The sequence below is a fragment of the Lissotriton helveticus genome, chromosome 7 (assembly GCF_964261635.1).
Source record: "Lissotriton helveticus chromosome 7, aLisHel1.1, whole genome shotgun sequence".
Lineage (NCBI taxonomy): Eukaryota > Metazoa > Chordata > Amphibia > Caudata > Salamandridae > Lissotriton > Lissotriton helveticus.
Genome location: NC_136068.1, coordinates 211,606,272 through 211,624,825, shown reverse-complemented (window position 1 = coordinate 211,624,825; position 18,554 = coordinate 211,606,272).

The window sequence follows — 18,554 nt, the reverse complement described above, 5'->3', positions numbered from 1 at the left end:
TGCGGTGCCAAGGCATTGTCGTGCAGTGAGTGCAGTGCCCACAGGTCGCAGTGGGGGCAGCGGCTCGGTGGTGGTGTTAGCATGCGTTGTCGGTGAGACCAGGGTCACCATGCGGCGCTGAGGCTGTGCCCTCTGCGGTGCCTTTGGGGCACGGAGTCGGCAGCGGCATTGTAGGCATCATCGGGTTGCTTTTCTTCTGTTGCAGCACAAAACACACAGTCCCCTGTGCTGAGGGCAGAAGAGCTTGAAGTCTTTGATGTTCCTGAGATGTCTTGAACAGGGGGCAAGCTCTGCCTCAAGCCCTTGGAGAAACTCACAAAAGTAGATTGCAGAAAGTTCAGTCCAGTCCTTTCACTGCCCAAGACAGAAGCAACCACTGCAGGCCAACACAGCAAAGCACACAGCAAAGTAGTAGTTCCTCCTCACAGCTTCTCCAGCTCTTCTTCTTGGCAGTCTTCTTGATCCAAAAGAGTTCTAAAGTTCAGGGGTCTGGGCCCCAATATTTATATCCCAAAATCCTTTGATCTCTTAGGCACAGAGGGGCAGATTTATGATGCCCTTGCGCCTCCTTGCGCCGCCATTGCGTCACGTAATGTGATGCAACGGCGGCGCAAACAATGCGCCCTATTTACAACGTGCCGCATCTAGGAAATGCGTCACGTTGGAAACCCCTGCGCCATAAGGAGGCGTTCCTGCGCAGGGGGGGGCGTTCCTGCGCAGGAACGCCTCCTAAAAGTGGCTGAGTGAAATCTCTGAGATTTCACTCAGCCACTTTCTACGTCAATACCTTACGCCTGCTTGAAGCAGGCGTAAGGGTGATGCAACATGCATTGAATAGGTGGCTCCTGTGCATTGCAGGAGTCATGTCGCACTTGCGACATGACTCCTGCAATGCGCCGCCCTACGCCGAGAGATGCGTCACGCATCCTCACTGCCTTGCACCATGGTGCGCCGCATCATAAATGCGGCGCACCATGGGTGGCGGAGCAGTGGCGCACTGTGGCGCATGTTAACTGGCGCATCCCTGGGGATGCGCCAGTTAACATAAATCTGCCCCAGAGTGTCTGTGCCCAGCCAGAACCAGTTCTGCCTTCTCTGGTGCAAGGAAATCTTCTCCCCCTTACCCCATTCCAGCCCAGGTCTATACAGCCCTTTCCCGACCCCACCTAAACTATCTGAAGCCACTCCGGCTCCCCAGCCTTCTGTCATCCAAAACCAGACAGGCAATCCACATTCCAGCAGAGGCACACGGGACGACTGAGCAAGAAAACACCTACTTTCTAAAAGTGGTATTTTCAAAATGTAACAAGCATTTGCAATGCAATAGGTCTTGCATTTACTCAAGTTTGAGTTATTGGCATTGTAAATGACAATCCCTTTTATTTATATTTTAGAAAATGAAAACAAACAATAAAAGGCATTGTCATTTACAATGTCAATAGATCAAAATAGCGTAAATGCGAGACCTATTGCATTGCAAATGCTTGTTTTCTTTGTACTGTACGCCCCCTTTAATGAGCAAAACACGGTTTCATTTTATGGGACCACTTAAGTCATTCAGCAATTCACACAAGGGGTAAATACAGTGCAAAAGACTGTTCACAATATCAGTCTCCAATTGTTTAGAAGCATTGCAAACAGAATGTGCCACACCCCTGCCTTCCTCTAGAGAGTGTACACCGAATAGAAATTTAAGTACAAAAAGATCTTCACTACAACTGCAGCCCTGGTTAAACAAATTAATAGATATTCTTATTTTATCACAGAATACAGAGAATCAAAAGTGCTACAGTATACAGATACCTGCTTTCAGTGAACATATTCATTCTTGGCTGAAAATAAAACATTTTTCAAGCCTTTCTAAACTAAGCCATGGGATAAAAATGCAACCCGTTATGTGTATCTTATTGTTCACCAGTGCCATCTTTGAGTACTTGTGACATATACAAAGCAGGTGTTCTTTGGCCACCTACTTTTAACCACTGGTGTTTTGATAAAACTTGGTAATGCATAAAATCACCAAATTTAGTAAAACTTACACAATTTCATCTTTGTAACTTTAGACTTCGACAGAAACCAACAAAGCACCAAAAAGATAAAAAATTACACGAGTGGGACATTACATTTAATACAAATTAGGAATCATAAAAACCTTTCTAGCGATCTATCTGTCTGTGTCTTTTTTCCCTACTCACACCATGATATAGAGATTAAGCTGCATGTACAGTTAGCCAAACTGAATGTTATTTTTTGTGTACAAATTCTTTGAGTTTCTTACTCATTTTGTCTTCAAAACACCACTGTTTACAAACTTTCTTATTTACATCTGCGTATACATTTAAAAACATTAAGTATAATCAAAAATGGACCTTCCAATTATGTGGTTGAGTTTAATTTATTCCAGACGAATTTGCGTTGTTGAGTGAAGCAGGCTTAGGAATCTGCAGATCTCCTTCCTACTCTGAATGCACGGATCTTAAAATACAGGCGGCAGAAAGTATATATGACGAGAGTCCTATTCACAACAGCCGCCTGGAAGGCAGCGCCCTCTGGCTCAAGTGGGGTGCATTATCGTTTTATGCTGGAGATAAAATCACCCTACCAGATAAACAACTATACATTTCATTGTAAATGTAATTGCCAGGAGGAAGTGTTACCCCGTGGTTGTGTGTTATTTGTTACAATATACTCGTTCTGAGTGTATCTTTCAGGTGAGCACAGATTGTCTGCCTCCTGTGTATGTTGTGGTGAGAACAAGTTTTTAGCCCTGGTTGTGTGATTTACTGGTGGGCACAGGCCATCTTGCCCGCATGTGTGTTGGAGGGGAGTTCAGACATGATTCCCGTGGATATTGGAGCAAGGAGCACAATATACTATCCCGTTGCTCACTGTTGGTGGTCAGCAGCGGTCCTTTGCCTGTGCTTTTGTGATGGTGGTGAACACAGTTATGTTTTCCAGTGGATGGGTGGAGGTGGGTGTTGGCTAATCTGCTGGCTATTGTGCGTTTCAGGGGAGCACATGTCTCCTGCCTGTGGCCATACGCTGGTGGTGAACACATGTATGTTTCCCCATGGATGTGGGACGGCAGTGGGTATTTACTGATTTGCTGCTCGTTGGTGTGTGTTTGTGGTGAGCACCGCTATCCTGTCTGTGGTTAATGTGCTGACGGCCAGCAGGGATTCTCTGTCAGTGGGTGAGTGATGGCAGAGTAGGGCCTGATCTGTGTGTGTATGCTGGGGATGTATGACATTACAACGCATGCTTTTACATCGCATGCCTTTACACTGCGGTTTTTACAACGCAAACCTTTACAACGCATAGTGCTTTGGGGTGCTGGATAGTGAATAGTTTAATTTACTATTCCAACTTCAGTCCCCGTGGACACTAGGGAAGGTGTTGGATAGTAAATTAAACTTATTCCCTATCCTAGAGCGCCCCCCAGCGCAATGCGTTGTAATGGTTTCCGCTGTAAAAGTTGTGTCGTAAAGGCACTACGTGGTAAAAGTTGCGTTGTAAAGGATGTTTCCCGTATGCTGGTGGTGGTCTGCTGCCTGTGGGTATTTGCTTAGGAAAGTGAAAGCGCGCCATGTGCGTGCTGAGCCGAAACGCAGTGATGAAAACAGACAATGTGGAAGCGTGTGAAAGTGAAAGCACGCCATGTGCACACTGCGCGGAAACACTGTGATGAAAACAGACGCCCGCGGGACTGGGGAGAATATAATGCAAAAGAAACTGTAGGCGCGCCATGCGCGCACACTATACGTGTGCACATCTCCTGTCCAGGCAGGCACGGAGAGCAGAACAAAACATGCTTCCCTTCCAATGAAAAGCTTGCATTTTGGAGCCGCGCCAATCAGAAGCATGGGTGGAGCTTCCACCCCGCTTCGGAAGTAAAATCGTCGACAATAGATCTCGCAAGTGACAGCCCATGTGCTGCGTCGCTAGGCGAGACCTAAAAAACACCTTCACTAAAAGATGCATCTTTACATTCTGAGTTCAGGCATACTAAACTTTATTTTCCTACCTAATTCCCCGGGCCAGTTTTGTCTATAAGATGTTATAAACAAACTTCTCATTCTGTCCTAGGGGGAACAGGTAGCCTTCCAATAGAGAAAAGACGAAATTGGCTGTAATTCACTATCAGGACATGCCACACACCCCAGGGTATGTCCTACCTTCCACATACACTGCACCCTGCCCACAGGGGTACCTTGGGCCTACCTTAGGTGTGGCGGATATGTAAGAAAAGGGGAGGTTAGGGATTGGCAAGTGTGTGCACTGTCCAAGTCAACATGGCAGTTACAAACTGCGCGCAGATTCTGCAATGGCAGGTCTGAGTTAACTTTTCAGGGCTACTCACGTGGGTGACACAATCAGTGCTGCAGGCCCACTAGTAGCATTTGATGTACAGGCCCTGGCACACTCAGTGCACTTTAAAAGGGACTAACAAGTAAATCAAATATCAAATCATGGAAACACCAATCCATAACACAATTTACAGAGAGCAAATGCACTTTAGTGCTGATTCGCAGTGGTAAAGTGCCCAGAGTCCTAAAACCTACACAAACAGGGCAGGAAAAAAAAAGGAGGAAGAAGCAAAAGGTTTGGGGATAACCATGCAAAAAGGGCCGTTTCCAACAGTAACACACAAGCAAGTAAGTGCATAAGTGTTACCCAGGGGGGTTGAGGCAGTACTGGGAAGCTGAAGAACCTCCCAGCTGGGATATAAGCTGGAATATATATTGTGGGGACACGGAGACAAGGAGAAGCTGCTGCCAGCACCTGCAACTCAACTTTGGTCTTAAGAAACCTCAAACAAACCCACAAACTGCTCTCCCAAGTAACAAGCAGGAAAGTGCTGCTGTCATCCGTAAACAGATATATATATATAAAGGAATCAGAATGCGGTCAGGCAAAACTAGATCTCAGGCCTTGTCGGGCCAAAGAAGCGGAAGCAGGAGTCAAACCCTGGGGAGGCAATGTCAAAAAGGAAGATTAAAATCAAAACCACAATGCCCAAGACCCCGTCCTTGCTTGAGTACAGCCCCTTCCTTGACCAGGGCAGAGACGCAATGGGGAATCCATCAGCCATGAGGAACCCAGACGCCAGACAGGCTGCTGGATGGCTCCAAGGGTCGATTGCTCCTTCAGCAATAGCAAAGAAATCAGATTTATTCCAGTCATTAGGTAGAAGCACTGATGGAGCAGCCATTAAGGGAGCAAACCATGGCCAGTGCCTGTGACTAAGGCTAATCCTGAGGGCAATTTTGTCACCGACGCTATGTCACAATTCCCTGTTGCTTTGGACCTGCAGTGGAAGGAAACAGCTAAACCTTAACCCCCTCGATTCCCTCCCCTGTTCATTGTGAGCAGGCCCGCCTTAGAATGCAGCAATATCCCTAAGGTGGGAGAGACTACAGTGGTTCAGCTACTGCCCAGTCAGCCCTTGCACAAAAACATAAATCCGGCCCAAGAAGGTCAAAGTCCTCTCAATTTGACTATTGCTCATTCCAACTATTCAAGGATAGTTCAGCTTCAGAGCTGACCATGCCCTGCTAACCTAATGCACGGTCAGGATCCTGGGACTGCGACACCCCCTCCCTCCCCCCAAGGCCCTTAACCATCATGCCAATAAAATGGGTATTCAAGTGGATATACTTAATACCATTGCAGTTTGCGTGTCAGGCATAGATGTGAAACTAGATAAATTAAGTATGCTTATTATGCAAGTGCAAATAAGGACACCAACTTCACTATATGCCAGTGTAAGGAGGTAGTTGATAAGCTAGTACAGCTTCCAGCAATCCTCGAAGAATTCCTGGGGGAAGTAAGAGGTAATTCCCCCCCCCCCAAGGACGTGCATCCATTATCCCCAGGATGTTATAGGCCAAGTAAAATTGTAGCCACTGGGAGTCTGTGACACCAGGACCCCCCCCCCGCACACTGAAGAAGGAAGCAGTGACTCCCACTCTGATGAGCCTGAGGACAGTGGAACAAGCCAAACCCAGGAATCCATCCCACGCTCAAGCACTGTCACTTTGACACACACTCCTATGACAAAGAGAGAAAGGAAGCATGCCAGGAAGGGTAGAAATAATGTTTACCCGAGGATCTCTGGGAATTCAGTTTCAATTACATCCAGAACTCCAGAGGGGATAAGAGCTCCCCCGAAGGTATTGAAGTCATTGATTTGCCAGTGGACAACCCTGGTCTGCGACGGCAGGAAGCAATGTAATCGCACAAGGCACAGAGATCAGCAGCCCGCCAAATAATGCCCAGCAGAGTGGAGAATCATGTCATAAATAGTGAAGATATTATCTCCCACAAAGACCGCAGGCCACCATTATGCAAGGACGCTGCTCAATGTAGGTGTGGTGAGGCACCGAGGAGGCCAACTGATTCAGCAGACCATAATCAAACTGTTGGGGAAGAGAAGTTGTCATCTCCCATATTCATGGTTTACCTCAACAGCCAGGTCGTGTTCCCCAGGCCAGGGGGGGAGTTGGGAGAACCACCATAAATCAGGGATGGCTCAAGCTGGGAAATAGTGGAGCAGAAAGAGCAGGCGCATCTGCTCCTATGGATTCCAGAATTCAAATCCAGAGGCATGCAGGATGTCCTAAACCATGCAAATGTCCTACAACTCTGTCGGTCTCTCACACACATTTTAGAGTTCAAAAAGTTGCTGAAAAACTGGGCAATAGAAGTAGAAGTTTCCCATGGAGACCAATATCTCCATCTGTTTGCACAGCAACAACATTCTGCTATGGGAGCAGGTGCCACAAAATCAACTTTGAGAAGTGTGCAGGGGGGGCATCCACCCACCGCTCCACCACTGATTCCAGTCAAGCATTCCAACCTTACAATTCATTTAAAAACAGAGGGTGAGCCAGTGGAGCAGCAAAAGACTGCAAGGAGGCAAAATGATCAGGAATGCTGGAGCTGGCTGCCATCTGTTGTATCTGTTACTACTTCTAAGGATTGAATATTGGCACTTTCTACTGTTACAGAGTGGAATGAATTAAGCATATGCTCATGAAACCTGGGAGGACTGCAGTCAAAAATTCAAGTACCTCCGTAGTAGAATACCTGAGTGCATCTGATATAATAGATGTGCAGGAAACATGGACTCAGGAAACATGGACCCTCTCATAGGGTTTGTAGAGTACAGCAGGCGAGTACAAAAACAGTCACTTTTGGAAGGGCAAAGGGCGGCCTCGCAGATTATATAAATTCAAATGTAACGTTAAAAGTTACAATTAGGCCCATACATGACAGCTGGTTACTGGTTTTCTGAATGGATAATTGGGCTAAGCAGCTGGTTGACATGCTGGTCTTTGTTAAAGTCTACATCAGCTCCAAATGGAAATCCGAGACAGAGGATAAGTTCAATGCAAAGATCTTAAAGCTAATAAACATCTGTAAACTATTGTATCTGCTAATCACCGAGGGTTTCACCATAAATCTGTTCCATCAGCCAAGCAAAGAGCATGCAGCTATAGTTGGGACACCCCCAGATCAATATTAGACTGGGTAAAAATTAATAAGAGCATGCAAGCTATCAGACCTCTTTGTTTTGAATGCCCCCTTTACGGGTGATGTCCCACCAGCATGGACTAGGTCGTCAGACAATCCTGATTCATACTTGGATTACAGCATGCCAAATTATCTCCTATAAAGCTGGATAGTGAACTATAGCATCACCCAACGATCAGAGAGCGCCCAACATCCTCAAGTAATTCTGATCGGAATTAATAAGACTGTGCAAGTATCCTACAGGAAGATGCACACTTGGAAAATTGAAAACGTCTGAAGCGGACTCCAAGTACCATCAATGACTTCTCAGATGTTGGCGTAGAGGTCTTAAAATTTTTTGCCTCCATTTCAAGACAATAGATGCCTGGGAACCGTTCACTGATCATCAGAAGGGCAAATATCCAGCCAAGGACACAAGCAAGCCCCAGAAGAGTGCAACCATGCTGAAGTCCAAAATTGGTAGGACACTCAGGCAGCTACAACGTCACCCTCAAAACGCAGAGCTGCTACAGTCACTGTGGAGGGACAGAAAGGTGTTAAAAAGAGAGGTATGGATCTTCAAAGCAATAGGCAAGAAGCCATAAGGGCTAAACTCCAATGCGCTTCAAAGCAAAAGGACTCAAGAACATGTTGGAAGCTGGTTAGTGAAGTTGCTAAAGGCACAAAGGCAACAAATAATGCAAATCACAGCGAGGATGACAGGGTAAAATATCTAAGATCCCATCAGAAATTATCATATAACTCTATTTGAGATCAGATGGGCTGGAAGGGATAAGGCTGAGAGCCGCGCTCAAAGCGGGCTAAGGATAACTCTTAAAATAATCTTATAGAGCCTGCTAGTAATGACTGTGTAACTTTATCTGAGATCATGGTGGGCTGCTAGGGGTGGAATAATTTCTCTCTTTCCTTCCTTGTACTCTAAACCCCTATCCCGCCATGCCTAACTTGGGTTTACTACTAGGATTAAGCATGCACCTTGGCACTTTATATGTGGTAGTTACTCTGGGCTATAATGGGGATTGGATTTTTTAGTTTGCAGTGGTCCAAATGTTCATGGGCAGTGTTTAGTTAGCTCCTTAAGGTGGGCTGCTAGGGGTGGATTAAGTGTTTCTTTCCTCTTTTTGCTGTTTAAACTCCTATCCTGCTTGGCTGAGCATGGCCGTACCACTAGTATTTAACATGCACTTTGGCACTTTATGTGTGATAGTTACCCTGGGCTATGACTAGGAAGGATTTGCACCCTTAGGACATATTAGGCAACTTACACTTCATGTGTGGTAGCAACCCTGGGCTAATGATTATAAATGGCTGTTTCTCTTTTTTAATAATATGTTTTATCCTCTGATGCCACTGGTGTTGTTTCTTTTAAATTATTGCATATTGTATTTTAATAACAGGCACTGTGACATGTAAATATTTATTTATCTACGAGTTACATTAGGCACTTCTTTATCATATCCGAAGAGAGTTACCAATGTTGTCTCAGGCACCGGAGTTTCAGCCATGTCCTGTAGAGCCTTGAACACTGCAGCCCAATACATGCGGATCCCAGGAAATTCCTATGTTAGATGGGTGAAATTTGCCCAGCCCTACATCTTATGTTTTTATCATCTTCTCGCAGCCCATATTTGTGAAGTGGAGCAGGAGTGTAATACACTCTGTGAAGGTATTTAAAATGTATCAAGTGATGCCACCCATTCTGCGAAACGGACTTTATGTCTGAACAGTAGTGTGATCACTGGTCCCCGGTTATATCTATACCTAATTCATCTTACCATTCCAGGAATGACTTTGCCTGGGTCATGGTGCTTCTTATCCTGGAAAGCAGTATCGAAATCCCATGCTGTGGGTACTGTGCTCAAAATAAGTATGTTAGTGAGGCTAGGTTCTGTTGTTCAGACATCTCTTCTCCCAGCAGCGCGAGTAGTGAACATCTCACTCGATGGTAATGATACCTAGTAAGCACTGTTATTTTAGGTGTGTGTGCTTGCGTCTGTTCCCAGGTTTTGACCACCCTATCCTGAAAGACGTCCTCCATGCATCCTATGTTTAACATGTGCATTGCTTGTATGACCTCCTTATCCTCACTCAATGAGAACCAGCTACACAACTCTACAGGTAGTTTCGGGTAATAAAGAAGTATGATCTTCTGCTAATCAGCGTACTTTTACAATTGGTACCTAGTATTCCCAATGGGTACTACGATATGAAATCATATTTGTGGCTTGCCTGGTAGTCCCTGCAACAAGGAGAGGGGGCTCACTTCATCTCTCCATAGACAAGTGCCGAAGCTCGCGTGGGCGATGCAACCAGTAGTATGCATGAAATTGCTGCGCTGTCCTATAATATGCTTCGAGGTCTAAGGCATTGAATCTGCTTCTGAGTGTGGTTTTATTAAAGTTTCCCATTGCACCCAGGGTTGTTTTCTGTCCCAGGCCAGTCTGATCATGAGGGTGTGAAGAGTATGGAACAGTGTCTTCGGTAATGGGACCTGTATATTCGCATAGAAGAAAAGAAAACACACAGGAGGATTATCATTTTTATACGTGCAATACGTCCCAGTTTCGATAATGGCAGACTGATCCATATCTCGATAGCTTCCGTGTGGTCATAGTTTTCCCATATTACCCCTTTAGGGTCAGTGTGTATTTGGACCCCCAGGTATCGCACTGGATCTGTAGGCATCGTTATTGGATGTTTCATCTGTTCTGGGGCTGTATTGGTGTTGAGAGGGAATATAATTGATTGACTCCAATTTATATGCAGCCCCGAGTGACATCCAAATTGCTCCACCTCTCTGCAATATTGACGATAGGTTGTGCTCTTGGTTGCACACATATAATAGCGCATCGCCTGCATATGCGGATATTATTAGGTTGCAGTGTGGGAACCTTACACCACGATGTGCGTGATATTCTCGCATGGCAAAAGCTAGAGGTCCTGCAACCAAACATACAATAACGGTGAGATCGGGCATCCCTGTCTAGTACCTCTTGTAATCGCGATTGGCATTGAGAGCAGGTCTTTCATGTGAACCCATACTAACAGCTCTGTGTATAGTACTGAATGCAGTTTGATGAACACCTCTTCCACTGCAAGACACCTCAACACCGCCAGCAGAAAGCTTCCCTCCACCGAATCAAATGCTTTTTCGGTATCCTGAAGATAGCCGCCGCTTGAATGTTTGTCTCTCTTCGTGTGATGGTGAAAACATTGTACGTAAATTACAAGTAAGGGAACACCCAGGTATGAACCCCGACTGCTCTGGGCCCACCACACTGGGTACCAAGGGTGCAAGCCTATTCGCTAGGATTTTGGCAAACAGTTTAGTATCTGTATTAAGCAGGGATAATGGTCTGTATGAGGAGCACTGTTGAGGTGGTTTACCTGGTTTTGGCAGCGTTATCAAGACTGCCTCTAGCATTGTAGGGGTCTTAATGCCCTTTCTGGCCATTTCTTCAAAAAGGTTGACCAGGTGTGGAACTAGCTGCTCCTGGTAGACCTTATAGAAAGCGACTGTCAAGCCATCAGTGCCAGGCGCTTTGTCATTAGACATATCTTTTAATGCTGTGATCTCTGTTGGGAGGAGTGGGGCCATCAACCTCTCCTTATGTGAATTTGACAGTCACTTCATTGTAATGTGGGCTAGATATTCTTTCATAGATTCTTCTGCGCAGGAGCCACATGAAGTATTCAATTCTGCATAATAATTGCAGAATCTGCCCACTATCTGAGGTGCACCACACACCTGCACCCCGCTATCATCATGCAACAATAATATGTCATTACCACCCCTTTCAAGTCTTGTCAGTGCTGCTAATGTAGCGCTGGGTATTTCGTCCTCTTCATACACTCTGGCCAGGCATATTTCCCTAGGTGTGTTATCCAGGCATGTGCCAGATCATTGAATTCAGCTATCTTTTCCCTAATCTGCATCAACAACTTAGGCTCGGGCACTCCCTGTGACGGGCGCTCCAATACGATCAGTTCCTTCTCCAATTTCTGTAATTGATCTTTGATGGAGCAAAGCACCCCTGCATGTTTCGGAATTGTTAAGCCTTGGACATATGCCTTGAATGTATCCCAGATGGTAGCCATGCTGGAAACACTCCCTAGGTTAGTGTGGAAATAGCCATCTATGGCTTGCGCTAGTTCTTTGCGAAATGCTGTGTCCAGTAGTGAATATTGTGGGAACCGCCAGGTGACGTTCCTGGATTGCATACCTCCAGTCATCAGTTTCAGTCTTACCAGGGAGTGATCTGAGTATATGCGTGATAAATGTTCACATTTAAGTATGAAGGGTAATAAGTCTTGTGAGGCTAACCAATAATCTATGCAAGTATGTATATCATGCACTGATGAATAATGAGTGCATTCCCTACCCTGAGGTGTAATAGAGCACGACATCTACCAGTCCATCCGTTTCTGGTATTGCAGCTACGGCTCTGTGCCACTGACGGTCTTCTGGGGGGAGCGTCCACATCTATCTAGCTCTGGAGATTGAATATGGTTAAAATCACCACCTGTGAGCTGGGGTATATTTGTGTATTTCGAACGTTTATAGTGCAGGGAGCAATAAAATTGAGGGTCATAATAATTAGGTCCGTAAATACTTACTAATAGCACAACAAAATGATCTTTGCGGCATGGGGCTACTACATATCTTCCCCCCGGGTCTATATCTACTTTATGAATATGTACCTCTGCACCTCAGTGTGCCCACTCTGATTCTCCCTGTGCATGTGTCATGAATCCTGCTGCAATACAAGTACCTTTCATTCTACGTTGTGATAGTAGCCTAGAATGGGGCGACAAGTGTGTTTCCTGTAATATGGCAAAGTCTATGTGGTGTCTCTGCAAATACAATACCACCTTTAGAATTTTCCACTGGTCATTTAAGCCCCTGACGTTCCATGACATAAAATTTAGTGAAGCACAACGCATTACTAGTGGTGCCGTATTAACACTACCTTTGCTCATGATAGATTCACAAAAGTATGACGTCATAGATGTTACTCAATCTCCTCTTCCATTTTTTTGGCTAAAAGTATCAAATAATTGCATAAGTAGAAGTCCCCTGTCCCCCTCCCATGCCAAATCCACAAACATATGACATGGCATAACAATTCCTCTCCATTTTCCTTCCCCGAACCGAGCAACATTCCCTCCCTAAACATTGTGTGTTACACATGAGGGCAGTAATTACCTGTGAGTTGCTCCCAGCTCTGTTACTTTTATGACCATCTGTCAGCTTATGCATCATATCCATGGCAGTCAACTACCATTGTGCAAACCTGGTTATGGGCATTAGTCCGTACTACTGTGCACTTTCTTATTCGCTTTGCTAACTTCCTAGCTTTATGTGTCTGTGACATGAATTTAATGTGCAATGCCAGTTCCTCCTCCCGACTACATGTCTTCTTATATAATTCATGTAGATTTTAAATAACAAACCCCCTTCCTACTGCCGATATTCGTGTTCCTGATTGCTTTTGAAAATATTGGTACTGGTAACCTTACAGTAAAAAAAAGGTCTTATGAATAATTACAGGTCAGTAGTAATGTACGATTCTCACTCCTGCTGATCCACTTCACTTTGAGTAGTGTTGTCCTCTAGACCGATGTCTTGTGCTTGTGTGCGGGCTTTGTTTTGTTGTATGCCTTAAGCAGCTGTTGCAGGTTGTTAGGGTCCATGTAAATATTTGTTTTGCCAACCATCGTCACTCTCAATCATGCTGGCTAGAGCATGGCATAGTCTATGCTGACCATCCTCAGCTTTCGCTTCAGAGGTGTAAACTGTCTCCGTTCCTGCTGCACCTGTCGAGTAAAGTCAAGTTAGATTGAAAGTTCGGAACCTTCGTATTGGAGCATCTGGAGTTCTTTGGCTCATCGCAATGTAGCGTCTCTATCCCTGTAATTTAGGAGCTCGGCAATCAACGGTCGAGGGGGGCACACCAGAGGGCAGTCCAGGAGCCAGAGAACGATGTTAGGGCTACAATATAAATACTGATGAGAAGGTGTCATGGCCCAGCAAGGTTGTAAGTAGCTGCTTCACAAATAGCTCCATATTCCCTGTGTAGACTCAGGCAGTCCCACCATGTGTAGGATGTTGCACCTTGATCACGCTTCAAGGTCTTCGGCTTTACTCTGCATCGTCACCATTATGTTTCCCACTTGTTTCTGTGCCTCTTTCGTCTCCACCTGCAAATCTTCGGCCTCTGACACCCTTCTCACCACCATATCTAGTCTTTCTGTGTGTTTATCAACGCGCTCAGACATGCAATCCATTCAATAGGAGAGGGAGTCAATCTTCCCATCTATTGTAGTGAAACTTTGCTGCATCGTTGCCAGTATTTGGCATAGGTCCCCCCTAGCTCAGTAGCCGTGGTCCTCTGTTCTGCTATTTTTTTATTTTTTTTTAGAGTTTTATATAGCTTGAACTAGACCCGAGACATCGGGTATCAAAGTGCTTTACATGAGCACCAGTTTCGACACCGCCCCTGACAGAGGTGAGCCAACACCTTTATCAGTCCAATGATCAGCGAACAATGGTCTGACAGAGACGCCATGCTAGTCTCGTTCAGGTGATCCCAAAAACCTCAGGCCCAACATGCAGCAAGTCAGGTGACTGTGCCATTGACAGCCCGGCCGGAGCGCTGAAGGAGGTTCTGAAACTGCAATGAAAGTAGTGTTTGTACGCAGATGACAAATGCTGTTCAATGCCACAGCATAAGCACATTTTTGACCACAGATGTACGGAATTCCTGTCGGGTTGTTAAGACAGTCTCAGGAACTTGCCTAGGCTGCGGCCATCTTGATGCCAGGCAAGCTCCACCCCCCAGGTTTGGTTTCTATTTAAGGTTGATATCATTGCATTACATCTAGTTTTGCTCTTTAAAAAGACAGTGTAGTGTACAGAGGTTGTATTAATTCCTTCCTGAAAGATGATTGCCAAAATAGTAAACATTCTTCCAGAAATTGATATATGTCCAGCTTTGAAGTTTGCAATTTGAGTTTCCAATTTAGAGCCACCTGCTCTGCATCGTTGTAGCATTGCTAAAAGGTATTTTCCAGTTGTTCCTGGAAACAATGTAGACAAAACATTTGATCTGCAGTTTGGCCAGGTCATATTTGGTTGACCCCTTTTTCATCAATTTCTCAAAAGGCACAGTTTTAGAATCTGGTGATGTTAAGTAGATACATCATTCAGAATTGATTTCAGTGCTAGATGTGAAAGAGCAATCTTCACAGTTATGGTTCTATTTGTAGCTCAGTCCAAATAAATCATCAATATTTACTTTTTCTTATTCTAAAACTCAAACAATGACCATAACAAATTCTTGTGCATCTTGATGAGTGTTCAGAGTACATATTAGTGAACCGCTACATATATCTAAAAGATCTTGGATACCTGAAGCAGAATGTATTACAGTTCTGTCAGTCCTTAAACGGAGCAATGATAAAGTGTAGAACAAATTGTCTTATCTGATTTTTGTTGAATTTTGTTTGCTAGATGTGGTAGATGGAACAGTACATTCAGAACAACATTCACCTAGCAGTTTACAGCTGAACTGTTTTCCAATTGATTTCGTACGATCTCATTGTCATTTTTCAGTTTTCTCTTTTTAATAAATGTGGGATACTTGTAAAGCACACTGTTACTCTACCCGAGTGTCCTGGCACTGTAGACCGCTGGGGAACCCGTCCTGGTTTTCCCTGTAAGATGGTCCCTTCCTAGGTATCTCCAGGGTGAAACCAGGCATCCCCGGCTACTGTGGGGGGCCGTTGTAGAGATGAGGCAAGCTTAATGCCCAGAGTTACCGAGTGTGTTCCCTGGTTAGAGTAGGCTCTGAGGCGAGAATTATCGAGTCCGCTGACCCTGGTCCAAGACCCTGCCGCGTGGGGAATTGAACCCTGGTCCCAGGCCGTTCTCTGCTTACAGGTCTGCCGCCTCTAACCAGTGAGCCACACCTCTCCACAAATACAATACAATCTGGATTGTCCCTGTGCTCTTTCTTTTCGAGACAATCCATACACTCTTTTGTAAGTTTCCACATTGGACAGTTTATCTATTTCTCATACACAGGGTAATGGCCTAAATGAGGAGTGTAAAGGACTTCTTATCCAATTGTACTCTTGTAATCAGCTTGCATCAGCACTAAATTTCTTTCTATCAAAGTCAATCAAAAATAAACTGGTCAATGTTCAAATTCGTGACAATGCTACATATGACATTCCTTCTTTAAATACAGTAGTTCCAATATTTACAAAAGCTGTATCTAATCTTAAACCTTATGATTTATGGATAGTTATAGCAAATGCTAGAGAGAGTGGGAACTGCTATGCTAGAGAGAGTGGGACCCACATAAAAAGTTTCATTAGCAGAAAACGCACAATGCATCAGCCAACCTGTTCGACACCATAAATCTGATCAAATTTTACAGCCAAGTATTCAACCTCATCTCTATTTGGGAATTTAATGAAATCAATAACTTTATACTTTATAACTTTCACAATGTACAACTGTTTTGAATACAGGTATTTCTTTTACTGTTGAAAATTGAAGTAGGACATCAAACACAATTACATGCTTTTCTCCAAAGGGTACATCGTAGTTTGTTTTTGAAACCTGCTGCATTCTTAAGTGTATGAAGGAAACCTTTTTGTTCAATACATGCTCACTTCATCAATGATTAGAAGTTTCAGTTTTTTCAATACTCTTGATACCTCATGACAAGTGTCACAAGATATTTTCTGGTATTCCAACTTATTGTCATGGTCAAGAGGTAGCATTAATAGTTGATGTAGAGTAATTTCTATGATATTATGTGCAGCTAATCCTGTTGGTGCAGAAACACAATTGATACATTTGAATCTGTAGTCTTCTTTAGATAATCAGCTCAATTTTATCTTTAACATAGTTGTAAATGTATTTTTGTTCATTGTTCAATTGTTGAACTAACTCATCAAAATCCTCAGTTTCCTCTCTTGCTTGCTGCATTGCATTTTTCACCTCATTCATAGTTATAGCTGCTGTATCTTGAATTATTGGTTCTCCAAGAGGATTTTGACTTGCTGGTGCACAACTTTGGCTGCTTTGTGAAGTCTTTCTGGCTAACTCCGCAGCTACGATTTCTTCCTGTTCAATCTCATCTTTCAACATTTGCAAGTAAGTTGGAAAGACAGAACACTCAATACTGTCTTTTGCAGCATTGAAAAAGTCTTCATAACAGTCATAGTGTCCAAGTAAGTCTGATTCAGCACGCTATGGCTTGAACTACTGTAAAAATGCCAAGTAGAATACCTTTTTTTCGCTGGAGTTTGGCAACTAAGCTTTCTGTGGTTAATTAGATTTCCTTTGTTATGTCTCACCAAACAACCATCACATCCAAGTACTGCAAATCTCCTTTTTTCTATGTTTTCAGTTACATTACTTTGATATGTATAGTGCTGAAGTACTTCCTAGAGACACATGTTTCGAAGAGAGGAACTCCTTCTTGCGTAGTATGTATCCAACATATTAGTTTCCAAAATGTCTCAGCTTTCTGGATCAAGTTCTGTTATGTACTGTATTTCTGTGTAAAACTTTAATACTCTGGGTCCGATTCCGATCTCGGTCGGAAGGGCACCGAATCAGGTTCGGCATTAGCGGATCCGATTCGGAGGCTGGATTTCCGTCCGAGTCGTACACTGGTCCGGACGTCGAAGTACGATGCGAACAAGCGCAAAATCTCCGACAGAATCGTTTTGGGTCCGAACCGCTCTGTATGACTCGGTCACAAGCAAACCATGGCGCGAAATGGAGATGTTTCATGACCGAGCTAGTATGATGCTCGATTCGGACAGCTAGATTGAGTCAGAACATCCGGCTCGTAAAAGCTCCCGGAGTTGGACTTTGGGGGTCCGTGTCAGACCCCCTGTTACCCGCAACCTTACGACTCCCCAACACAGGCATGTATGGTGCAGATGGCACTGACACGTACCTACTGTAGGGGTCGCACTTGTCCGGGGCGTAGCCAATCAGTCAATGGGAGGCCATGTACGCGTTGTACGACCGGCTCCCATTGACTTCTATGGGAGTCCGAACGAACCGAGTCCGACAGCATACGGCCGCATTGTACTCGCTCGGTCGGACTGCTGGAGTCCGGATCGGTCGGAAAACACTCCGGACCCGGATCGGTCAGAGTGCTTTCCGACCCAGATCGGAATCAGCTGCTCTGTTTCGACTGCTTGCAAGGCCTAGGCTTACCCATACAATTGCTCTTGACTTGGAGAACAAAGTAGCCAAGCTCAATCCATTCAAGCACTCATAGGATCCTATTTCTATGTGAGAAATCATTTTTAAACTGAAGCTGTACAATTTCCTGGAATGACTCTTTTCTGCCGAAATGTCCTCTCACACCTCTTTTGTTTCTGTTTTCTCTGATTGTGTTATATATGAAGTCACATAGGGAGCGACAGCGATGGAGTTATCTGCAACAAATTGTAGATCCATATTAGCATTCCACATCTTCAGAATCACAGGATTGTAGTCATTGATAAACTTGGAAGCATCTGTTTTTCTGGGATTGTGTGTCTTTTTGTGTGTATTCTGTCTCAATGTATTTATGACTGCACACAAAAAGCTATTGACTCTTCCTTCTGAGATGACAGGTTGTGGGAACCCAAAACAACATTTTGTGTAAAGTTTTCCTTTCCACCTGTTTTTTCGAGGATCGAACTTCCCACATCTATGAGTTTGAAACCATAGAACTTGTTATCTCAATCCTGTGTCAGCATCGTCTTTTGCGATAACGCATGTCACATACTGTTGTATGAAAGACTAGGCAGACTCATCAGTGTCTGTTCCAAATTTCGACAAAAGAAACAGTTGATGGGTGGTATGCTGTACAATGCAAACATTCACCCCCAGTCACAAGGATCTGGGTTTAATCCGTCATTCTTTTGCTCACCACACCACCGCAGTTTGGACCCAGCCATATACAAATCAGGCTTTGCCCTGTTCCTTGTGGCAACAG